We start from the raw sequence: 27,211 nt of genomic DNA on the forward strand, positions 1-27,211 counted from the left end.
AGCCCAGGGAAAAACTCCCTTCCCACGAGGATGCCGGCTCGTAATCGAGCCGGCGGAGTGGGAAGGTGCGACGGGTGCTACTGCACCCGTCGCGTATTTCACTGTCTGCTACGCAGACAGTGAAATACTAGCGGGGCCCTCTTACGGGGGCCCCTGCAGTGCCCATGCCATTGGCATGGGCACTGCAGGGGCCCCCAGGGGCCCCACGACAATCCTTACCGCCATCCTGTTCCTGGCGGGCGAGCCGCCAGGAACAGGATGGCGGTAAGGATTGTCAGAATCCCCTCGGCGGCGCAGCGAGCTGCGCCGCCTTGGAGGATTCTTAGGGGCAGTGGAAAACCGGCGGGAGACCGCCGGTTTTCCCTTTCTGACCGCGGCCAAAGCGCCGCGGTCAGAATGCCCAAGGGAGCACCGCCGGCCTGTCGGCGGTGCTCCCGCCCCCGTTGGTCCTGGCGGTTCTCTACCGCCAGGGTCATAATGAGGCCCAAAGTGTCTTAAGTTTTTTTAAAGCAAACAAAGTCTCTTTCAAGCACAAAGTACCTGGTTCGCGTGAAAAATCTCCGCAAAGGGCCGCAGAGGAGGAGAAGCGTGGAAACAAAGGGGTGTGCGTCGATTTCTCGGGCTGCACACAGCGATGCGTCATTTAGTTTCCACGCAGGGATGGCTATGCGTCGATTTCCGGCACTCGGTTGTGGATCCTCTTCGGGTTGTGTGGTTTTCAGATGCCCCAGGGACGGTGTGTGGATTTTCTGTGCTGGCAGGACGAAGTCACAGGAGCTGTGTCGATCCGGTGAGCGTTGCGTTAAATTTTCTACCACACAGCAGGTGCTGCATCGATTCCTCTCTGGAAGTCGGGCTGCGTCATTCCAGCTCGGCTATGCGTAATCCAGTGAGCCGTGCATCGAATTTCGGTGACTACGCTGGCTCTGCGTTGATCTTCTCGTTGCGAAGTCGGGCTGCGTCATTCCGGTTCGGCGTGCAGACTGCCTTTAAAAGTAAAATATATGCTAAATCGACTTTGGAATTAAAGATACTTTCAAAGTGATAATCCACCTTATTTTTACAGATGTCACCTCTAATGTCTCCCCTAGGAGCCCAAGGGGTGCGATACCATGTACCTGTAAGCAGGGATATTATAAACAATGTTTTATATGCCCTCATGAGGGAACAGCTGCCCGTTTCATTTTTCGCCATTGTAGATACCTAGCTCCATAGGCTAACATTGGAATATTTTTATTTAAGTATAACAATTGGTAGGAGGGAGCTAGAAATGTAATTCAAGGACTCAAATGATTGGTAATGATAAATCCAATAATTTTCCACTGTTAAAGTTCTTATTACTATTACAGAACGTTATAAGATTTTCCTTTCTGTGAGCCAAAGTACGGCCTTCTAGCAGCCTCACCTGATTGGTCGGCCTTAACATGCTTCGCCTGGCTGCTATGATGAGGTGATAAGTGGCCTGGATAGAGCAAGAAAGGAATGCCAGCAGGCCTACCCCCTCTTCCTGTACCCTACAGCCAATGGCAGGCCAAGGAATGGAATTTGTAGATGGTCTGCAGGGGGAGTGTTAATGGAAATGAGTCACCTTAGTAGATTAGGTTGGTTTAGCCAGGTCTTACTCTGCCGGAGAGAAATACACCTTCTTCGATTTTTAAAGTGCAGTGCTTCGTGGAACAAAATTATGCCACACTTTGGAGGAAGCTGCCATGCTTGGGTGGCACCCTGCAATTCATTGGACAGGAGTGCCCACCTGCTTGTGCTCTCAGACCATTGAATAAATATGTGACAGCTGCATAGCAACTTATATCTACTGCCTGAAACTACAAGGAGACACAGGACTGTCCTGCTGGAATTCTGGTCTGCACCAAATGGACTGCTCTCTAACTACAGCCCTGTGGACTTTACCTTGCTTCTAAAAGGATTAAGGAGTGGATTCCCTGAAAGAAACAGGTTAACAGAGCTTTCTTTCACCATCTCCACAAGAAGTCCATAGCCTGAAGTGTGTCCAGTGGACATTTAAGGATTTGGCTATGTGCATTGTGGGAACTGTGGTCCCAAACTTCCAAGGACCATCTCAGAGCTTCTAGATTGCTGTATTTGTGTTTTGGACACTTAGTTCACCCAGGACGAACTCCAGGAAGAGGTTCCAGAAGTTTGGAGCAACTTTTGGAAAAAAGCTCCATAAGGTGACTGACCCGTCAATGAGAGTCAATCCGTGGCTGCCGCCGAACCGCAACCGGCCTTAATTTCAGATCTGTCCTACAAAAGCTCCAGAGCTTTAGTAAGACTTCCAGGATTTGGCTGGGGCACAACAGAAAAGCAAGCCGATGGCATTGCATCAGATCCTGACCTGACGAGGAACCTCAACCGATGACGAGAGAAAAAGCTCCAGGAAAATGACTAAACTTTGACCGAGGCCTCCCGCTCAGTAAATCCGAGCAGGGCTCCATCATGATCGGCCTCAAATTGTGAGTTGGTCCCAGTCAAGCGCGACCAGATGTCCCCGGTTGCTGCTATTGGTCTTTAAGCACTAGAAAGTATGATTTTTTATATAGTCTTTAAGAATTCACATCTCCGGTCCCCTATAGTGGATTTTTGTTGTTATGTTGTCATTTTAAAGATAGAAATATTCCCGATTTTTAGAATTTGGTGCAGAATTTTTATTATGTGTGGTCTCATACACATTTACTGTACTGTACTGTAAATGTTTTACATACCTGTCTCCTAAGTTAAGCCTGCCTGCTCACAGTCAGCTACCAAGGGCTGAGCCAGGGACTAATGTATTGAGACCTTGACTGGACCTTATGTTGAGGTGGTGGCCTTATTACTAGCGATAGGTGTATACTTATTCCTACTAATAAACCATCCTACAACAGAAAGAAAGTGATAATTTTTCACTCAAACTTGCGCTTCAGGGATTTTTTCAGGAAATCTTAAAAAGCACCGTCAATAATTCAGTGTTCTGCTACCCTTTGGAATTACTTTGAATTGATGTACATATTGCAGAGTCCAGGTAACTCCTCAAACACTCAAGTAAAGTTTCTTAAAATGCACACAGTTTAGATCATATGACAAATTCCAGGAGAATTCAAGATCAAAATCAAATTGCCAAATCACGTAACTTATGCAGCACCGGGCTCCAAAAATCCAAAAGATGTGCTTCAGACTGTTGTTGAAATAAGACCATTGTACTTCCTTGATGATGACATGGAGATACTGGGACACACTGTTGATGGGTCATTTGTACTAAGCTTTTATATTATTCTTGGTCAAGATGCCTGCCCATGAGTTCATTCAGGCTCTCATAAGAGTTACTTGCTTATTTCATCGGGTAGTAGGGCTTCTTCTGCAAAAGCGGCTAGAAATATTTCTACAGTTAGTTGAGCTTGTAACACAGATTCTGAAAGATTTTTAACAGGAGACTACACTTTTATATGGATTTCACGTTCTCTGATGGTGTGGTAAAGTATGGCACTCCCACTAACCTGGCTAAGCCCATATAATATTTCCAATTGCCCACTGATTAGTGTTTGCACAGCTGTGGCCATGACAATTTCCACCTCAACTTGGAGACAGGGCAGTTAAGGGAAGAAGGCAAGACTTGGCTGCTGCCTTGGACGCCATCATTGAAGGGAAAACAGATTGTTCTTAGAGGCTGCAAAGCTGTCTCTGTGTTGGATATGAGCAGAGTTGTCGCCTGGGTAGTATTGAACATTGCCCAGTATAAGAATTGAGAATAAACAGTGAAATGTGTTATTTTTTACTTTTGAAATCTATACCTAAAACAGAAAAAAACATTAAGTCACTTCAAAAGTATTTGCGAGCTGTCTTAATTATATCTTAAAGAGTATTACATCGACCTGGGAGATAATTGCGAAGTTATGAAATAATAGTGATAATTTTCCACAAATTCGTTTTCTCTTATCAGCTCTTGCGCCATCTAGAACTGCAAAATGTAAAAAAAAATCCGGTACATTTTATAATGAGAAAGGTGGCAACCCTGGGAATTTGGTAACAAATGTTACATAACAAGTGCCTAAACACCTGCAAACTCCCTGCTTCATGAAGCTGAGGTCTCCCAGAAAGAAAGAGCTTGACAGTTTTCATAAATATTCAGCTCCGTTAGCTACTGTTGCAAAATATTCTCCCGAGCCTTTTTCAGTTCTGGTTTTGACGCATTTATAACCGCGCCATCTTGTTAGTAGTTTAGTTCACTGCGCCTCAGGGAAATGTGTAATTTGTTAAGGCTGACTAGCATCGCTTCATGATTTTGTCTGCTAGGCAGAAGGTAAAATGTAGTCTTTCAGATGTAAAGTAACAAATCTCCTAAGCATGGTTTTCCTGTAGGCGCCACCTGCAGCTGGCTGCAGCGGCTGTAATGTACTTCAAACTGAAGTTATCAATGAATAGTTTTGTCATCTATGCTAAGCGTTTTGTAAGAAGTAAGGACGAAATTGGTGGGCGTTTTCGATAGTTATTGCCCCCAGGGCCGGCTTTAGGGCAGTGCCAGCGGTGCGGCCACACCGGGAGCCGTAGTGGTTTTGGTGGGGGGGAGTGATGGAGGAGTTGGGGGGCGCTGACCTCAGGGAGGCGCTATGTTTGGGAGTAACTTTCGAAACATGCAATTTAAATGCACCTGATGAAAAGTTCCTTGTGTGTCCAGTCTTGAGGAAATAATGAAAATGTCAAGATACCTCTTGCGATTAATGTTCCTGCTAGGGAGAGAGATCAGAGTTTTGTTTAGGGGCAGCTTTGACTCGCCATAAAGTAGCACTGAGGGTTAATATGCCTGCCGCAAAGAGCAGAACTATATTTTATGTGGATATCTGAGTGGATTAATAAGGACAGCCTTCACAAGCGCTTTAAAACAAATGAATGTATCTGAAAATGGGCCAATAGAGAGATGAGGGGCACATTTCACGGGTGGTAGTGAGTGAATCCGAGGAGGTGGTCATGGGGTTGGGACCATAAAAGACTGTCACGCAGGGTGCCACCAGCGCTAAAGCCAGCCCTGTTACCCACTGTACCTGTTCATCATATGCCTTCCTTATCCACCAAGGCATTATCAACAGTGATAGGTATCGGTGTTATTCTTTCAGAATTAACAATTAAAACAAAACTATTAAAGCTTTAAAGATTGTTTTTATCGACAGATATGTGCCTAATTTCGTAAATGCCCCCTCAGCTTGTGAGTCGGATGGCATTTACAACAACCTTGATAATTAAGCTTGTAATATTGTATGTGATTTGGCAATTTAAACTGAAATTATGAATGGTGCTTTTGAGAGAGTTACTTGAAACCTACCATTTACATGTACAAGAATAAAAACTTTGTTGATTCTCTACTGTTCTTAAGGTTCAATCAAATAGTAAAAGGTGAATGATTTTATAAGGTACCTTTACCTTGTCATTGTTGGTGCTTTGCTCACTGCAGTTTTGTTACCTTCTATTTTTAATGACCTTTATAAATCTACAGAATAGAGTCCAGGGGGGCGTGGTCGGGCCACGACGGAAGATGGCCGCCTAACCTGGGAGCTCCACGCTGCGACGGACTCGGGGAGGCGGTGGGGGCACTGCGGCCACCGCAAATGCAATGCCATCCACTCCGGAGGCTCTCTAAACATGCCGAGCCCCGATCCCTGAAGAGGAGGCTCAAAACAAACAACCGGGAAGACTGCGGCACAACTCTGCAACAAAGGCCTCGTTGGGGGGCAGAGTTGCGTCTCTCGGAATCCGATCAGACGAGCCCGGCAAAGCCAGAGGCGACAACCCAAACACCAAAATAAAGGTTTATAGCACTGCGCCACCCATATACATATTATACCCACTCCCCCTCCACTTCCCCTCCCCAGAAAACGGGAGCCAGCAATTATAGAGGGGAAGGTGTCCACCCTCTCAAGGAAACCAGGGCGACGGGACACTGGAACAGGCCCCCACTGATTGCCCCTTCCTGCTGCTCTACTATTAGAGCGCTCGTAAGCACTCTGGTACTAGCAGGGCCCCTACCTGGGAAAGGGGCCCCTCCAGGAGAATCTACCTCTGGATACATCAGACCAGACACAGAATAGAGGAGGGCAACAGTGGAACGAGAACACTCGCCCTCTTTCTAAAACCTCCAACACTCCAAAAGACGGGCAGCTCCACACCGGCGAGTTCAGATCAGCGACATAAGTAAGCAGGGGTCTTTGTTTCTCGTCTTTACCCCTTGAGACATCCCTATCCCGGGTCTTCCCACTACAGACACCCAACATCAATGAGTGGGACCTGATCTATTGCCACCTCATGGTTTTAAAAGGAGCATCATAACCGTCCGACGATATTTATTATCCCATCACCTGGCCCCCATAACCTTGCTGGACCTACTCTCCTATCGACATATCTACTCACGCCCCTCAACGTAACTTTCCTAACCGGCGATAGTAGAAGACCTCTGCATACCATGGAAGACACCAGCTCCGCACAGAAATAAAGAAGAAGGACCGAGTGTTGTCTGGCCCGTGCACCACCAACCTCACCAGTCCCCAGGAATGAAAAAGGGTCTTGGGCTCAATAGGGCTTCTCTTAGAGGCTGGCACTGAGATGCCCGGTGGCAGGACAGGACACAAATCCACAGACAAACCGGCGCGACAACTGCTATTCTCCTAGGCACTTCAATACAAGCGCTCTACTTCCCCAATAGTGGGACCTCACACATCCTCAGTTCCAGCCCAGTCTCCTACGATGTCTGATAAGGAATAGCCTACAACCATGGAACGGATATTACAGGAGATCACTGCTGCCAGCCGCCGGATAGAGGGGATGGATGCCTCCATATCCTCCCTGACCCTGGAGACCAACTCCATGCGATCAGACATTGCAGGTTTCCAATCCAGAGTGACGGGAATGGAGCATCGCATGGGGACCCTAGAAGCTCACGTGACCACAGTCCAGGACAGGGATCAGGACCTTCTCTACCTTCGGAGCAAAACAATGGACCTGGAAGACAGAAGCCGAAGAGATAATATTCGTCTTTTCGGAATCCCAGAAAATGAGGAGGGACCAGACGTACAGGCCTTCCTTTGCTCTATCCTCCCCAAGCTGACCTCGCTGACCTTTGACCCACCACTGGAATTCCAGCGAGCACACAGAGTGGGCCCAAAACGCCCTTATGTGGCCTCAAGACCCCGCCCGATCATCGCATGCCTGCTACGTCACGCACAGACTCGCCAACTCCTCCAAGCAGCACGAAACCACAGACCTTTCCGGATGGACAAATATGAAATCCGCATGACGACTGACTATTCCAAAGACACCAACGAACACAGAAAGGCCTTTTTGGCTCTAAGACCCGAACTCTGCCAGCTGGAGATGAAATATGGCCTTTTCGATCCAGCGAGAATGTGGGTCACCAAGAATGGACTATCCAAAGACTTCTACAACCCGAGGATATGAGACTCTTTTTGGACTCCTTTCAGCACCAACCCATGGATTCCACCACTTCGACCCAACCACAAGACATCTTGGGGGAAAACAGTCATACCCCTTCCCCAGGACCGGAGAGGGGAGGAATGGAACGGTACGACCCCTACAACTGTCCTAGAGGCAGAGACCTGGAGAGACTTTCCAGGTTACATGACAATAGGGGCCAGGTCTTGCACGCCGTGGCTCTCCACACCCAGCTCTCAGAGAGGGACAAATCCCGCTCACCCCTGAAACCGGCATCTACACCCCCCTGAGACGGCGTTCTGACACAGCGGCTATACGAGTCAATGGCGAGAGCCCTGGAGCACGATCATCGCCAACTCGACAGACTGATGAGTACCTGCTTGGACTTTAAGTTTTCTTTACTGTTGTTGATGATGTTGCTAAGATGTAGCTAAAATGTTCCTACCCTTATAATGTAACGTAATGTAATGTAATAACGTAATATAAGCTATCTCTAGCCTATTACCGAGTACACGTTGCCTGTATTTGCAGTTAGACCAGACCTTGTTGACATCCACTGTTTACGCATAGACCAGGGATATGCCTTATAAATCAATGTCTTACAAGTAACATTATGATATTGCGTCACAGAGATGGTATCTTTGACCTGATAGTATATATGTACACTTTAAAGCCTCCTCCTGGCCCAATGCTAATCTGCTCCCCCTACCCCTCTCTCCCCTCCCCTGCCCTTCTTCTTAACTACTCCCCCCCACCCTTCCCCTCCACCCATCCTCCCCCTCCCTCACAACAAACCGCCTCTATGGTATAGGACCCTGCAAGACAGCGACAACTAGACTTAGCGGTTTCCTAGCCCACTATTAGGGGTATATAAACAATATCAATCCCCTCCTGGATAGCAGAATGACCTTCCTTTATACACAGCCACACGCCTTCCCCCTACCACCGTAACAATAGGATACTACACTGTCAATAACTATAGATATTCTATATCCCCCCCACACAGGATAATAAACCCCTTTACCACCACTCTCTCCTAAGTTCCTCCGCGACACACCCGTAACATCCTTCCTTCCGCCGGAGACAGAGGGTTCCCTAACAGGCGGCGGCCCCCCTCGCCTCCCCGGCTCAGACCTGATCGGCGGCGCTGAGAGCTCCCATAGGAATCAGACTCGCAGTCTACAGATCTACCCCCAGGGGACATTGTTCACCTAGCTCTCCCTTCTCCCTCTCTTTTCCTTTTACATCCCCCTTCTCTCTTTACTACCTCTCTACACTAATCACTTCCTTCTTCCTCTACCCCACCTTCTCCTCTATCCCCTCCACCCCCTCCCTCTCTCATTCTTATCTGCCTTCCTCTCCCTCTCCTCTGAAGGACCACTCCACGTCCACCAGCTCTCCCCTTCCCAAACCGTCACACTGCCAAACAACACTGTCCCTGCCTCCAACGGTAGAGGTAACCCTCTCTACTATCCTCTGAACTGCTGAGGCCTTACCCCGATATCCAGCATGCTGGGAGCTGCCCCTTGTGCGGCGCACCCATTACGAATCCTCTCCTGGAATTTGCATCGCATGACGAATTATATCAAATGAAAAAAGGTGCTGTCCTATCTCCAATCAAAAAGGGCGGACATAACTCTGATTCAGGAGACACATCTCGACAGTACGGAGACCAGCAAACTTCGTCGGGACTGGGTAAATCCCTCCCGGTTACAATCATCAATACATGGAACGATCCGGAGGGGAGATATGTATTCACAAAACTGAAGGTAGGAGACACTTTCCTATGCGTGGGCTCAGTCTACGCACTGACCGGTACCAAGCGACCCTTCTTCCTGCAACTAAACCGCCTCCTGACCGAAATCGGGACCACCCGTCACATCATGGGGTAGTCTGGAACCTTGCCCGGGATGCCATATTAGACAGGACGGGTCCCATCGATACGGGTAACAACCACGACAGAGCACTACTGACAGACTTAACCACTGATGCAGGCTTAATCGATTATTGGAGACTAATACACCCAAAGGGCAAGGAATATACCTTCTTGTCGCCTGTCCACGGCACCCAATCTCGCTTGGACTATTTTTTCGTATCGCACACCGGAATTCCCCAACTCCAAGACACCAGTATATTAGATAGTGGACTTTCAGATCATTCCCCTATTCTGCTTCTGATCCAAATGGGCCTCACTTTCCCTGATCGTAAACCATGGCGCTTCACAGTGCACAGGTGCTCTCCCCAAGGGAAAGAACAGCTGAGGACTCACGTGTCCACATACATGGCCGATAACACTGGCTCTGCGGACTCCAAACGGGTTCTTTGGGCGGCGGCGAAAGCAACTCTGAGAGGCAATATGATGCGCGATGCAGCACTGGCTAATAGGGACAGAGCGACTCACCGACGAACCCTCGAAGACGATATTCAGAGTCTCACTAGACAATATACCACCCAGCCGTCTCTCGCACTATGTCGCTCCCTTGAACAAGCTCGAATGGCATACAACGAGCTTTACACCTCGCAGGCGGAATACGCATTGCAATGACTACGCGGCCGCCACTATGAGGAAGGTGAGAAGGCGGGACGGCTTTTGGTGGCACAACTCCGGCAGAGAGAAGCCGCCTCCACCATCCCGGCCATAACGTCCCCCTCAGGAGAATTACTAACACACCCACAAGATATTGTAAATGAATTTGTGGCCTTCTAGCAACATCTTTATACCCCTGAAACAGCGGCGAGTAATGTGCAAATTGAGTCCTTTATCACCGCGGCCAACCTACCCCACCTCTCGGAGGCAGGCCAGGCTCTCCTAGAGGGTGACATAAGCAGGGCAGAAATAGCGCAAGCCATTACAAATCTCCCCTACCACAAATCCCCGGGCGAGGATGTCTTCCCTGCAGAGTTTTATAGATGGGCAGGAGAAGAGGCAGTCACTGCTGTGCATGAGGCACTCGCGGAGGCATGCCAAGAGGGCTCCTTAGGTGCATTGTCCAACTATGTTATGATTGTTGTCCTACCCAAACAGGGCAGAGATCCCCTACTCTGTGGTAGCTATCGACCTATCTCTCTCCTGAACGGATACGTCAAACTCTTGGCTAGTGTTTTGGCGGCATGCTTACGCAGTTATACCGTCCTTGATTCATAATACCCAGGTGGGGTTCGTACCGGGCCACACCTCCAGAAATCATATGCGCACTCTCTGACATACTCTATACGAATCACTAAACAAGCCACAGGTAGCCCTGGTCCTGTCCCTCGATGCAGAGAAGGCGTTCAACCGCATCGAATGGCCCTACCTGTTCGCTACTATGAAACACTTCGGCCTCGGAGACCAATTTATTTCCAAAGTTCGCTTACTATACGACCACCCTACGGCGCAAGTTAACTGCAGGGGTTTTCCATCGGACCCATTCCCCATTGGAAGAGGCACGAGGCAGGGTTGCCCCTTGTCACCACTCTTGTTCCTGCTAGCAATGGAACCTCTGGCAGCCACCATCCGAAACTCCCAGCAGATAATAGGTATCCCCTTATCAGACGGAACCTCCAAAATCTATCTTTATGCTGACGGTATTTTGCTAACCCTGTCTGACCTGGAAAGATCCCTACCATTGTTGCTCTCAATCATAGAGAGCTTTGCGTCCCTATCCGGATACCCGGTGAACTGGGAAAAGAGCGAATCACTACCCCTCTCATGAGTAACGACGAGGGCAGCAATCCACGGTCTCCCATTTAAATGGACCGGACATGCCTCAAATATCTGGGAACGCTTGTCAACCGGGGCCTGGAGCACATGGTTAGGGATAACCTAGACCCCCTTGTATCCCGGATGAAACAGGACTTTGCAAAATGGTTGCTATTGGGTCTTTCCATGTGGGGCAGAGTGCAGGTGGTCAGAATGGTCACCCTTCCGCGCTTCACGTATATACTAGGCATGCTCCCCTACAGCTGCCCCTCCCTTCGCTCCGGATGATAGATGCCTCAATAAGAACTTCTGTTTGGGGCTCCACATGTCCGAGGCTGACGCCGGCAAAAATACTGGCGCGACAATCCTGCAGAGGTTTAGGACTCCCCTCAGTGGAACAATCCTCACTAGCCCTACGGATATCGCAATTGGCTTATATGCTTCCCGGAACCCCGGACTCCCCGCAGTGGGTAGCTACAGAGAAACTCCTACGGAACCAGCACGAAGGGCTAGGAGGGTTACATACTGATCGTCCCCGACTGCTCAATCCTGTCCTTACAGCAACAAACGCGGCATGGCGTAGGGCTCACTGCCTGCTGGGAGTACATCCCTCCTTACACACCCAAGCCCCCATAGAGGGCAACAAAAGCAATAAAATAGGGGGAAGTATCCTAATATGGCCCCAATGGAACAATGCCGGTATCCGCTGTATAGCCCAAAGCATAGATGGCGATCGGCTCCGGCCCTTTGATAACCTAAGAGAGGAGTTTGACATTCATAATAGTCAAGAATGGCATTGCCTACAGCTTAAGCACTGACTGCATAAAGCACTGGGAACCCTCTCAGGGGAGGTTAAGGCCTCACCAATTGTCGCCTATTTACAGACATGGGGTCGCCACAGAGGTGTAATGGCCGGCCTACTAGCAAATCATCTTTACTCGCAACCCCTTCTTCAAAGGTTGCGCCTCAAGTGGCAAGACCGACTTGGGACCACCTATACCGAGGAGGACCGGTCAGACATTCTGGAGGCCCTCGACAGAGGCACCCGAGAGGCCCGACTGAAGTTCTGCCTCTGTAAAGTCCTCCAGGACTGGTACTGGACCACCATGAAACTTTTAGGGGCGAGTCTTATACCACATGCGAACTGCTGGCGCTGCGCAAATTCCCATTGCGACTTATTACACATCCTGTACCATTGTCCATCGATACAACCCTTATGGGATGCTGTGCAACACACTCTGGCGGACTCCCTTCAGATGCCGCATCCGATCCCGCTGCCTCTTATCCTTCTCCACAATATGCGCCCATATTACTACAAACGGCACTCGCCACAGCCAAAATTTGCATACTTCAGCACTGGAGATCCAGCACCGCTCCAACCCCGGCAAATGGATGACTGCTCTGATCCAAACTGCTACACACGAACGGGTAATTAATAATCTACCAGACCAGGCGATCTTGTTCACAGAAGTTTGGAGACCTTTCCTATTAGGACCATAATTGACAAAAGCCTTTCCCCTCCTAGCACCTATCACCTCTACCATCCATCCCTTCCCCCCCATTCCACTCCAGCTGGTGGAGAGTCGACAGATGTCAACTAGGTCCCCCCCCTTCTCTTCCTTCCTTCCCGTCCCCCCATCCCATCAATACTCACCTCCACTCTTACTTCCCATGCTAACGTACACCCTCTTTTTCTCCGACTCCTAGATCACCTATCTCTGGCAGAACCCCTCGGCCCCACAATGTTTAAATGTTTATCTATAGCCTCGTTCTTCTTAACCCCCCCCAAGTCGAAGTACCCTCCACCTCTTCTCTTTTCATCCAACTTACATTAGCCCAATCAGTGTAGAACTACTAGGCCTGCTCCCAAGAGGTTAAAGGTGTCAGGGACACCCACCCAGACATCCCTCGATCTCTCTTCCTCTCAATCAACGAGGAGGTGACCCCCAAGGTAAGAGAGAGGCAACAGCAGAGAAATTACCCATACTGTACTCTATACACAATCGATCGACCCATAGAACATCCTCTCCTTTCGGCTATCTTTTAACCAGCAGGAAATATACTAACAGACTGCGCCGGGACATCACCCTCCTGCCAGACGGTTCCGCAGCCCAACAACAGCGCGCATACACATCTATAAATTAGAGTTACAAATCTCCAACATCCCGTGGCAAGACACCGCTAGGAGCTTACACGCCCTGAACCCTCTCCCCTCCCTGGTCATTCGAACAAAAGTGACAATTACGTCCTGAATCACCGCTCAATTCCCTCCATCACGCCCATACCCTGGACACTCCACATTTAACATCCTGGACCTCGCGCCCCACAATATAAGTACACATATACATACTTATACATAAGTTCACGTAATATTTCATCATACGAAGGAAATCCTCAACATACTCCCTCAGCTACCCTGGATCGCTGACCTAACCCTCCACCTTTCCCCCTCCTCAGTCTTCTTTCTGTCCACCTCTACCACTCCCACCTCCACTCCCCTCTTCTCCCTCACTTATCTCCATCCCTTATACTTTTTTCCACCTCCCCCCTCCACCCATCCCTATATCTCTCCTAACCTCATATCATATTACTCATATTGTCTTTCAGTTAATCTTACTCATATGTTAAATGTGAAGCTAGCCTTTGTTATGAAGCATATGGGCGATATCGCACAATGTACTCTGTACTATCCTTTAATTTCCAATAAAAGATTAAAAAAAAAAAAAGAATAGAGTCCAGAAGTATGTAAATATCTTATCTCAAACCTTTAGGAAAAAGGCATCCTCTTTACAAGCTTTACAAGCGCCTAGCACCACTGTGCGCTGCCAAAGACTAAGGCAGCGTTAAGGAGGCCTTTCTTCCTCACCGTATTTACAAAGTGGTGCAATGCCAGGCATAATGTATGCAAGAGGGGCGTTCCGATGCAGGGAGGCCCTAAACAATGGTCAGTGAAATTTACAACATTTCACTGTGCCATTTTTACTGTCATTTTTAATGGCTGCTCAGTGCTGGCATTCAAATGACGCACCTATTTTAATCAATGGGTCTCGTGGTGCTTTGCTCGACTTTCGTCAAAATTTTATGCTGTTATCCTAACGACCGCCATGGTGCACCATATCGTAAATACATCGCAACCATGGTGTCGTTAGGTGGGTGTAGCGTGGGTGATGGGCAGAGTACAGGAAAAACAGAAAAAACACCGTACATCCAAATTGTAGATTTTTCTTTATTCTGATATAAAGATCCACAACAGCAAGAAGAGTCCTGACAAGTCCAGAGCCAGAGTCAAACTGCCCTTGATTCTGGAATCTCACCAGCACTCTGATGCAATGTGGAATAGAGAACATAGAATATGGAACACAGAACAAAGTACATGAGCCACAAACCAAGTAACATATTACATCATTTCCCCCCTTTAAACTAAAACAAAACTGATAACAAAAATAAAACTATTATCCTTTCCTAATCAAAACAATGTAACACAAAATTATTATACTTGGATGTTATTTTGACAACTCTGTTACTACGGGTACACTTCTCATTAGAACAGTCACGTACAATAGCATTACCAGTATTATTAGTAGAAACATTCATCTCAATAGATAGGTAAAGTATCAGATTCAGCAGGATCAACTGCTTCATTAGTTTGCACTGTAATTTCCTCACCTCTTGAACAAGATGATGTAATTGGGTAAGCAGAACCAACATGATGAAACAGAGCTCCTGAACCATCACTGTTTCTTTCTGAGTAAATGGTCTTAAAGATCTGGGCCTGTCTGTCAGTGATGGGGACAACACTATTTCTATTCCACCATCCCTTACCCTCTAACAAAACAGAGGCTTTGGTCATTTTTAATATTTTAAATGGAAGGGAGTATCTGGATTCACCTTTAGCAACTCTTTGAGGTTTCTTGATAAGGACCCAGTCATGTACATTCAACTCTGTGACCTTGATATTGTTCCTCTTATCATAATTATTTTTTTGAATTAATTGTTTTCCTATGACACGATCTCTCATCTCACTCATGGCAAGATCAGACCTATCTGCCTTTTCGCTAATAGAGTTGGCTAACCATGCCAGCACAAGCTTGGACCTTGATTCCCTACCTCTTAGTAGTGTAAAAGGGGAAATGCCCGTAGTAGAATGTGGCGTGTTTAAATAAGCCTATATTTTCACTCTTAAAAAATCTCTAACATTACAATTACTAGCCAAAGCTGTCTTAATTCCTTCTTTCAATATTCTATTGGCCCTCTCTACCAATCCATTAGAGGCAGGACTATAAAAAGCAACTTGTAAATGTTGAATATTGAACCTTTCAAGGAAAACAGCCATTTTCCTTGAGGTAAAATGTACTCCATTATCAGAAACAATCACAGATGGAGACCCTTCCAAAACAAATAAATCTGTCAAAAATCGAATTGCAGAATCTGTATCTGTACTATCTACGAAAGAATAATATATCCACTTAGAATAATAATCAATAGCAACAATCATATACTTCATATCTTTAGGTAATAGATCAAAAGGACCAGAGAAATCCAAAGCAATCTTCTCCCATGGTTTGTTTGGTAGAGTAACAGTATGCAAGGGCTTCACACTGTTTCTCCAATGTTTATCAAACACAACACACGATGGGCATTGATTGATGAATTCTGCAACTTGTTTATCCATATTGGGCCACCAATATTTTCTCTTCAAAATTTTACATGTGGCAGAGATACCCATATGACCCTGATGTGCTACTTCAATTAATCTAGGTCTTAATCCTTTAGGAGGCACGCACACAGATCCCCTCATGCATAAACCATTCTCGCAAGACAGCTCCATCTCAAGTTGTTTAAAAGTACTTAACTGTCCAGTATATGACATTTTGTTGGGCCAACCATGCTTGATATAATATAGTACTTGAGACAGTAAAGTATCATTGACCATGGCAGACTCCCACTCTTTTTGTGAAAAAATGCCATCAGATCAAGAAATTAAATCTAAAACTCCTATCACACATTCTGTGTCTTGATCATCTCCAACCTCTGTGGCGTAAGGCAGTGGTAGTCTGGATAAATAGTCCACTCTCACATTTTTACCTCCATTAATATATTTGACCTCAACATTGTACTCTTGCAGTTTAGATAAAAGTTGCACCAGCCGGGCAGACGCTTTACCTAAACCATTGCCGTTCTATAAAAATACCAAAGGTTTATGGTCCGTGAAAATTTCAAAATGAGTTCCCCAAATATACGTTTTAAACTTTTGAACAGCCCAAACACACACTAAGTCCTCCCTTTCAATAGTGCTGTAATTACATTCAGCACTAGAAAGAGCTCTAGATGCAAACGCGACAGTATGTTCCTGCCCTTCTTGCCACTGTCCAAAAACTGCTCCCGACCCCTTAAGACTGGCATCCACTGTTATGAAAGACTTGGCAGAAGGAATGAAAGATTTCAAAGTAGGAGTAGATAAAACAACATGTTTGACATGCTCAAAAGCATCATTAGTTTGCCTATCCCAAACAAATTTACTACCTTTTTTAAGTAGAGAGCGGAGGGGTTGTACAATCATTGCAAAGCCATTAACAAACCTAGAATAATACTCGCACAACCCTAAAAAAGAATGCAACACATCTTTGTTAGACGGAACCAGAGCTTTTCTCACAGCTTCCAGATTGCACATTTTGGGTTCAATGCCCTCAGCAGATATGGAGTGACCGAGATATTCCACACTCCCAACTAAGAAATTACTGTTTTCAGTCTTAATGGTTAACCCACACTTTTGAAGAATGGTAAAAACTTTATCTAACGCTTGCTCATGTTCCTCCAAAGTTGCTGTATGGATTAAAATATCATCTTGGAAAGCGCAAACTTCCTCAAGTATCCATCATTTTCTGAAAAACACTCGCCGCTGAAGCAAGCCCAAAAGGTAATCTGAGAAATTCGAAAGCACCAAAGGGTGTAACAAAAGTTGTTAGATCCTGAGAGTCTTCGCTAAGAGGAATCTGGTGATAAGCTGAATGTAAATCTATAGTAGAGAAAAAATTTGAATTTCCCACTGTGGTGATCAATTCTTGTATGTGTGGTAGAGGGTGACAATCTACTAAAATATTTTTATTAAGGGATCTTAAATCAACACACAATCTGAGGTCCCCATTTTTTTTTTTTTGTAATAACTATCGGAGAAACACATTCCGATGCATTTGTTGCAGTGATAATTTTGTCCAACACTCATTTGTCAAGCAACACTTTAAGTTGATCTCTAATGGAGAGTGGGACTGGTCTGACTTTATGAGCAACAGGGACAGCTCCTTTTTTGAGTCTGATAGTGTGCTCGAACCCCTTCACATACCCAACTTTATCCACAAAAATATCAGGAAACTTTAGTGTGTATTGCTCAGGAACTATATTATTAGGTACAACATGCAAAACAGATTCCCTTTCAACAATGTGTGGTCTCTCACCTAATCTAATGGGATTCTCCTGCCCTGGGTATAGTACAATACCCAAGCGTGCTAAATCTTTCCAACCAACTATGTTCCTGCCTTTGAAAGCCACATAAATTTTAGTAAAAATAGATCTGCCTAGTATCTCCAAAGTAGCATAGAAGAAACCCAAAAGATCAATGTCCTGATCTCCAAAAGCTTTTGGAGCAACATCAGCTTCAGCTAGTTTTTTAGAGTCAGGCCATAATTGATAATAAGTATTGTCTGCCAATATAGTGATGGGAGCACCAGAGTCTGCCATAACGACTACTCCTCTAGAGTCTATAGTCACCTCACATACAGGACCCTTAAACTGAATTTTAGGACACCCACCCTTACTTTGATTAACCATATCGACAGTGAGAATTAGATTAGATACTCTTTCAGAACACTGATCCAGCTCCTCTACCTCTTCAGCATTCACAATGCTGATTCTCATTTTGGATCCAGAGTTTGTTTGTCTGCAAACTACCTGGAAATGGCCAAACTTACGACACTTCAAGCACCTTTTCCCTGCAGCAGGACAATTTGGATTGTTACCTAAGTGACTGTTGGAACCACAAAGATAACAGGCCTTGCCCGTTTGGTTTTGCGCCTTCCTCAGTTTAATAGATTTCTCCCTTACAAAATTCACTTCGGTTCCCTCAACTAAATGATTGACACTACACTCGCTATGATCGCATAACGCATGCGCAACACTTTGTCCACATACAACTCTAGATGTGACAATCGACCTCTCAATTGCCTTGGCTAAATCAATAACCTCATCCAAAGATGGATTGCGACAAGCTAGGAGACGTTCTTGAACCTTCTTGGAGTAGCAATGAAAAACAAATTGGTCTCTAATATACGTATCAACCATGTTGCCAAAGTCACATTTAGATGCAAGCACACGCAAATTAGCCAAATATTCATCTACGGATTCATCTGAAGACTGCTTGCACATAGCGAAGTTGAATCTTTCTAATAAAACCTTTGAGTCATCTGAATACTGTTTTTTAATCCTCTCCTTTCCTTCGATGTAAACATCCCAAGTTGCATTGTCTCCTTGCGGTGGTTGAATTACGGGTAAATTGTCAAAAACACGCTGACCTGCTAATCCTAGGTGGTTGAAAAGAAGGGCCAATTTCCTGGATGGTGAATAACTAATAGCATGTATTGCCGATAAATAATTTAAAAAAATTCTCAGCCATTCATTCCATCTTATCTCCAGCCTACCTCCTTTTTGCAAAAAAGGAGGAGGCTGCATGACCAGTTGATTTGATGCCATGTCAACCCAGTGATTTTTGAGTCCAAGAAATACACAAAAGAAATTGTCCTAAGTTGGAAAACTAGCAAACGTAAGTCCCCAAAAAGAAGAAAATGTATATATATTTTTTTCTTCCTTTTTTTTTTTTAGTTTATAGATCCAAAATTAGAATATTTCCATGAAGATGACAGAATTCATACTTCAATAATGTCTAAAACGAAGAGTATTACTGTGTTTCCCAGTCCTTTCTTTTTTTTTTTTTTTTAAACATTAAGTTGTATACAAAAGGTAGCAAAGAGCGGTGGCGTTAGCGCGTCGTCCTAGCAACTAACGCGTGAAACAGGAAGTAGAGCGCTGTTGTAGAGCACCATTTCCATTAAGATGCAGCTTTCGTTGGCGTAAATACGTTGCCCCGGCAACTAACGTGCAAAAACAGGAGACGCGCGTTGCCCAGCAACGATCAGCGTGCAGGACGTGCGTGAGCACACCCACGCATGCGTGCAGGAAAGCTGTGCGCGCGAGTCCACACGCAGCACTGTGCGCTCGAGCGCTTAATGGCAAAAATGGCTCGGGCTCTCCGAAGCCTTGAGGCAAGCTTCACCAGAGCTTACCTGGCCGTAGAAAAATCACAGTAAGAATGCGTTCTTCATTTTTTTTAATCTCTGGCAAAACAGCACCATTAAATCTCCGCTTGTGGTCAGGCCGCGCAGTTTCACATCAAATGGCGGTCGGTGGATCACGAACAGTTTACCCCACTCCTGGTACCAAATTGTAGCGTGGGTGATGTGCAGAGTACAGGAAAAACGGAAAAAAACACCATACATCCAAATTGTAGATTCTTCTTTATTCTGAGATAAAGATCCACAACAGCAAGAAGAGTCCTGACAAGTCCAGAGCCAGAGTCAAACTGCCCTTGATTCTGAAATCTCACCAGCACTCTGATGCAATGTGGAATAGAGAACATAGAATATGGAACACAGAACAAAGTACATGAGACACAAACCAAGTAACATATTACAGTGGGACACGGACGACACAAGAAAAGTGACGCATCAGGACTGATTCGTCAGTTTCTTGTAAATATGCCCATAGGTTTTTAATTATTCTTTTACAACAAAGCACTGTAAACTATCCTCACAATAGGATTGTTTCAATGTGTTAATGCTAGAGGTGGATGAAACTGAATATTTTTCTCTCATGAAATAGATGTAATTTTTTGTGAACGATATTGTAAAATTCAACATATTACACAAACTGTTTTGGCCAGATATTTAACATGAAATATGCACACAAGAGCACACTCTCGTACCAAACTCATGGAAGATAATGGGAAACTGGCTGGAGCAGAAAACCTCTCATGTCCACAGCAGATTTTACTTTCACAGTCCCAGTGAGGCATTTTCTTCTTAAAGCCCCTGTGGATGAAAATCTAGCGAAATAGCACCACTGCAAAATGGGATCAAGTTTAATGACATTTTGTAATATGAAACACAAATTTTGCAAGATTTGGCCTGTGTGATAAACATTTATCACCTGCCTTCTCTATTCCCATAGTGCTCTCATGGAAGCTTGAGCAATCCATTACCACTAGGCCAGTGAGCCAAAGGCTGTGAAGTGGCTTGTGGTTTTCTCAGTGTGTAGCTAGGTGAGTGATCAGGCAAGTGATAAAGTAAGCTAATCAGTGACTGGTTGGCTTAAATTGTGACTACTTTAATTATATTACACTAGAGACAATAGGTACCTGCAACTAAATGACAAAATAAAAATAAGTGAGCTTTAGCCTGTGGAATTAGGAATGTTTTTACACATATATGCTTTTATAGTGATCCCAAATCAGTTGAGCTCTTATTTTGCTGAACCTCACCATTATTTCCAACGGTAGGGTTGGGATTCAAGAGACAGTAACTTGGTATTTACAGATGGGAGGCAATCGGTCAATAAGCAACGTATGAGGATCTCATCTGAGTAGGGATGAATGAAATGTGCAGCCCTTTGTGTGAATTAAGAGAAGGGTCAAGGCCGTTTTGTGATCAAGCATGTCAGGTCAGACGCAGAGGCATCAGTTCCTTCATTGACCATGTATAGACTGTTTACAATTAGATTGCAAATCAGGATTTTTCCAAAGCTGTGTGCTAATGGTTTTTTAATGTGCTACAGTGTGCTGAATAAAATACACCCTTTGCCCACATCTGGAGATTCTAGAGGAAAAACGGAATCCTTCATGCTGCACAACACACCATCGCTCTGACACAAAATATATGGGCCTTTTGCACATAATTAAGACATCATTTTGCTGCTTCATTATGCATCTGTTGAAGTTTTGTGATCAGCTTCTTGGGAAGCCCTGCATTTATGGTGTTTATGTAGTCCACTCAAGAGATGATCATTGACCCTTTGTACAGGCTATTAGAGTCAGCACACTTAAATTGTTCAGCAGCAGGGAGTTCCACAGGAGAAAGAGTGAGTTTTTCCACATGCAGCAGAAATAACTAGTAGCAACAGGTATGATGCTGGATCTCATCTATGAGATGAGGTGGCACCATGATGGAAAAAGTATTTGAAAACTAAACAGTGTCTAGAAGGACAATCTGTAATTCACAGGGAGCAAATACTGAGCCCACGTAGCTCTGAGATCAGATCCATTCTGTCCAGTCCACATACCAGAGGAGTTACAGAGATGTTCGACTAGTAGCTCAGAATAACAGGCTTTGTCATATCGAGCCTGCAAAAAGAGGCAGAGAGCCTTCGAAACATTGCAAGTGTGATTGTTAAAAATAAAAATGATTTCTCAACTGAGCTGGTGGAGTTTGGAGATCATCTCTACTGGAACAGAGATAATTTGTGATTTCAGACTTAGCTCAGTATCTAAAAGAAAATTCAGATGCAACACTTTATTTAATAAAGATGCGGTATAGCTGAAGAGCTTTATGTTTCAGTTCACCACAGCCGAAATACTTTCCCACCAGCAAACAACGTAAATGTGCTCTTCTACTGGTATCGTTTGCACACACAAATCTGCATGGTGACGACATTACTCCAATCTCCTAGTTGTTTTACAGGTCACTGAACAGTGGTAGTTCATGTTAAACAGTTTGGAGACAATAGAGACTCCTCTGGTAGAGTATTGAACACTGAGACTGGAGTAAAAGTAAATGGATAGAACATAATGTCCAAACATATGATTCGTAAGCTGAAGAATGGCTAAATTGTTTAGAGTATCTAACCACAGGAAAATAGATCTCATGTAGAAATAGCATGCATTCCCCAGCAAGTATGATATCGTAATCCAACAGGATACTTTAATTAGAAAAGAGAATATTTCTTGCTGGAATACAAGGGTGTTTTAGGTTTGCAAATATCATACACCACCTGAGCATTTATACACAATTCAAAAGACTTTAAAGACAATGCACAGCTCACCAATGAAATAGGCAAAGACAAGGCCATCATTTTAAATATGTAAATCATTTTTTTCATTTCTCGGATAAGCATATTTTTGTTTGTTTCTACGAGGAAGAAAACAGAGTTTTGTATCCCAGGTAGATATAATTTAGATAAAAAACTGCAGCTCCCAATTTGACTAGAATGAAAAGTGTGTCTTTGTTACAAACGAGAACTGCTAAACACTTGACTTTTTCATGTCATGTTCAAGATCCTATAGAATCTTATAGTACAGGTACCTTCCTTAAAAAGGGAATTTTGCCCTAATTCAGATTCTGACAATACCACAGACAGATGTGATCAACAGTCAGGACTATACCCAGCCTGCCTTTGAGAGTGAGACCAATTGCTGCCTTTACATTTTGAAGCTTTTGCTGAGCAGCAGGCATATTGAAAATATTACTCTATCAGTGCTTTTTTTTTAAACATTTTTTTCTGGGTCGTTTTATAAAAAGGTAGGTATATCTTCATCAAGGTAGGTTCATGAGGATGTTGGGGTCCAACACATTTATGAAGAGGCCAGCTACACATGCGAAGGTTGTGTAACATTTACATTTGGGACAATCTTCTGCACCAATTTTCTATCCATTGGCAATGCCCTCGTTATACACAGAACATTGACAGTCCAACAGATATAGTTAAATCTCATTCCCACTCAAGTGAATTATCCTTGCTAAGGAGGGTCCAAGAATAAGACTGATGTTCCGTTTGTAATTTTATTCAGTTTTTGTCCTTGTGGTCAATGCTAAAAGGGTTAAAACAATGTTGGTCCGTCATGTGGATCATGTAAAGCATGCTCTAACCATGCAGAAAAATTATAAGACCATTTCAATATTCTTCTTTTATAGCAAGTCACTGGATGATTAATGTCAGCCTAATTAGGAACACTGTTGTAAACCTCTGTGTAAAGAATATCTGGATCTGTACACAAAGGATGCCTTACCTTCATTCCAAGCAAAAGTATCACCACATCAAAGCCCCATGGTTACCATCAACTGCAGGGAAGTGTGACCACAGCCATTATGCTTAATTTTGAATGGGTCCTTCCTTTCTTATAATTAGGAAGAATGCACACATTTGGGATGACGATAACAACTAGATACTTTGCTTACTACTTCTTTTTTTAATGAATAGTAGATCAAAATTACGTCAGGTCCAAAAATCTGGCAACTTAGGTTGTACGGCTACCAACATCCTAAATTCTGCCTTCACTTTTGGCACCTGCCCATGGGTTTATGCTGCAGAGATACTTCTTTAGGTGAGGTCATGTGGCCTCACTTTGATTGTTGAAGCGATAGAACTACAAGCCACCAACATCTTAATATTTATCTGATCATTGTGTGGGTGATGCTAGTGGGAAAGTAGTTCATAAATCCTCAGCTTTTCATATTTAGTACGGTGTGTTGTTCTGTAAGACTCTCTAGCTTGCCTTTAATACATTTTCCTCTGGGAATAGAAAGAAAAATACATCAATGTGAAGTGCCTGTGGTTTTATTTTAGTCATGTCAGTACTTGCCTGTATTTGTGACACCATTACAAAAAGTTGGTGTTTACACAGAATACCAGAAACAGAAATATTGTGGGACAAAATATCCTGTCAAGAATATCCAGGCCACAAGTATTGTGAAGTAAAGTTTCCACAGGTAGGCAAAGTTTTACTATATATAACTCCACATTTATGTACCTTGACAATGTATATATCTATAAGATACAGAGATGTGGAGTTAAGAATAGTAAATCAATACTTACTTATTTGCACTTACCTTCTCAAGTGCTTTGGTCCTCGATATTTATGACGCAATATTCTGTCCACACGATATTTGTGTTTCCAGTATTCTGTCAATTATCCCAAAAAGTTCTCATATTTGCAGTGCATTCAAGAGCTTTGACTGAAGTGTCAAATGAGTTATGCCATGTGGTAATAATGTATTCGTGTCATTAATCAGTGTGTGCTTTTCTGCATAACTGCCCCTTTATAGTAGCTCAGAACCTCTCTTAATCATTACGTCGACTATTGTTTTTTTCTGCCATAAACTGTGCATTTCTGTCGCATTACTCTTTGTTCTTTTGAATATTTAAAGTGTGTTATCACCTTTTCGTTTTATTATACCTTCCTTTGGTCTTTCCAAATAAACATATACTGGAAAGACAGTTGTCCATTCATTCACGATTTGTGAGAAAAAATTGCTTGAATGGAATGTTTGAAAAGTATCCCTGATAAACTGTGCATCTATTTTTGGATAAAGGGTGCCCGACACTGATAGTGAGCCATAGAGAAGTTAGGGCCAGATGTAGCAAACTGTTTGCGAGTCGCAAACGGCGAAACTCACCGTTTGCGAGTCGCAAACGTGTGTTTGCTATGCAGAAATGCATTTTGCGAGTCGGAACCGACTCGCAAAATGCATTTCTGACTCGCAAATAGGAAGGGGTGTTCCCTTCCTATTTGCGAGTCGCAGTGGTATGCAATTCCATTTGCGACCGCGTCGCAGTTACCATCCACTTGAAGTGGATGGTAACCCACTCGCAAACTGGAAGGGGTCCCCATGGGACCCCTTCCCCTTTGTGAGTGGACCCAAAAATATTTTTTCAGAGCAGGCAGTGGTCCAAGGGACCACTACCTGCCCTGAAAAAATCCAAAACTAAAGGTTTCGTTTTTTTTTCCTAAGTGCAGCTCGTTTTCCTTTAAGGAAAACGGGCTACACTTTGAAAAAAAAAACTGCTTTATTTAAAAGCAGTCACAGACATGGAGGTCTGCTGTTCCCAGCAGGCCTCCATCCCCGTGAGTGCCCAGAGTCGCTATGGGGTCGCAAATTGCGACCCACCTCATTAATATTAATGAGGTGGGTCTTTGCGACCCCATAGCGACTCGCAGAAGGTGTCTGAGACACCTTTCTGCATATGGTTTTGCGACTCGGAAATTGCGAGTCGCTCGGAGTCGCAATTTCCGAGTCGCAAAACCTAGTTTTGCTACATCTGGCCCTTAGTACATTGCGTAGTAGCATTTTGGATACACTCTGGAACTGTAGCACAATTCATTGTTGATAATCAAAGATCAGGCTTCTGTTACAGATGTTAACTGTGCCTCTCCCACACTTTCACACAGTTCAATAGGACCATTAGATTCCACACTGAAACGACCCTAAAACTTCCTGAGTTCTCCCCCTCTTTCCTATGTGCTAGCATACTTGTTGGCAATATATAAAGTAATGAGTAGCAGTGGCGTAATATTAGCCCCTTCAGTACTGTGGTGAGAGGGGGGCTTGAGCTCCAGGTCCCCCCCCCAGCAAAGCCAGCACTGGGCATGGGAGGCAGCCCCCTGCCTGAGAGCTCCTGACTGGGTCTGGAGGGGGCCCTCCATGAACTCTCCAGGAGGGCCCCCTCAAGTTTTGTTACATCACTGATGAGTAGAAGTGGGTGTCACATTCCAGATGAAGTGGGAATCAGCAAACAGAGTCACTGTTAGCTGCCTGCAGTCTCTAAGCGTCACAATGACTGAATGACCCTCTGTCCTTTACATATTGAGCAGTCAAACCTAGTTTGATTTTGGGTATTCAAAATGTCCATTCAGTTTATAAACAATGCCCACTGCATTTAACGTTGAAAGTGTTTTCTCTTTGTATTCACACTCAATTATAAGAAAATTCATTGTTCTAAACATTTCGTCCATTGTTTTTTCAATACTTCACAAATAAATCATGTTCTAGATTTTAAATGAATAGCTTAAACAGCTTGCACGTATGGGACATTATCATGATGGGCTGCTGTGACTCAGGAGAGAGCCGTGCACTTGTTTAATGTGCCTGTAGTGTGTAAAGTGAAATTCTTTAATACAATATTTCTCCAGATTAGCACATTATTCTAGGCAGAACAGCTCTGAAATAGAGTGGGGCAACCCTTGCTCATTCTTTCTAAACTGTGATGTCTGATAATCTAGCTCTATGTCAGAGAACTACTGGGTTGAATAAGTTCACTTTACACACTGCAGGCCAACGGAACCCTTTATGCTAAAACCAGTGTTCACCGGCATGGGGATTTTTATCTAGGCCGCCAAAAAAGCCCACAGAATGAGTGTTCCTTTAATTTAGATGCCTGACTCAGAATATCTGGGTGAACAGATTTAAAAGCAACTCCAGCGGTGGGCACCAGCTTCACCACCAGCTACACAGATTTGTTAATGGGTTTGTGGAAGGAACAGTTGGGCTGGAGAGAGGGCGTGGCCAAGTATCCTGAGCATATAGTGATTTGCTTGCGATTTATAGACAAACTTGTTTCTATATGGAGGAGTACTAAAGGAAAATTTGATAAATTGACCAAGAAACTGAATTGTAACAACTTGAAACTGTCCTTTAGTGGATCTTTTAGTAAGCAGTAGGCATCTTACTTGGGTGTTACAGTAAACACAGCAGATACAGATATTCCTGTTCAGGAAATATGTTTCAGTGACTGGTACTTTTCACTACTTAAGTCACCATCCAATCTGAATAAGAAACAGATTAACCCATGAGGAACTGTTCGCTTGTCACAAAAACTGCAGGATCAAGAGTTTTTTGAGGATAAAGACACTGATGGTATTAAGATTTAAAGCTAGATGCTCTAGTGAGAGACAGTATTTTAAATGCTGCAGTGAAGAAAGCAGAGAAAAGGATCAGGGATGAAAATAATGAGATAATAGGACAGAGCCAAGACCATTTTAGTATCCATAGACTCCTACGCAATCAGTGGAATTTGTTAAAATTAGATCTCTTTATAGATGGCAAATTATCAGACAAAATTGTGTTAACATTTAGACCATCCAAAACATTAAAGGATGATTTGCCACCTAGTCATTTACAAACTGAGAAAAAGGGAAAAGACTGGCAGCAGCAACATTTTGGGTTTAACCAATGCACGAAACGCAAAGCCTTTAATATAGGGCTTACGTTTGCAACATAATACAAT

General features: G+C 44.3%; 1 protein-coding gene across 3 annotated transcripts in view; it reads left to right on the forward strand.

Moving 5' to 3' along the window:
• Positions 1–27,211, forward strand: part of FAM107A (family with sequence similarity 107 member A) — a 435,693-nt gene that overhangs the window by 192,714 nt on the left and 215,768 nt on the right. The window lies entirely within an intron of this gene.

The sequence above is a fragment of the Pleurodeles waltl genome, chromosome 9 (assembly GCF_031143425.1).
Source record: "Pleurodeles waltl isolate 20211129_DDA chromosome 9, aPleWal1.hap1.20221129, whole genome shotgun sequence".
NCBI lineage: Eukaryota > Metazoa > Chordata > Amphibia > Caudata > Salamandridae > Pleurodeles > Pleurodeles waltl.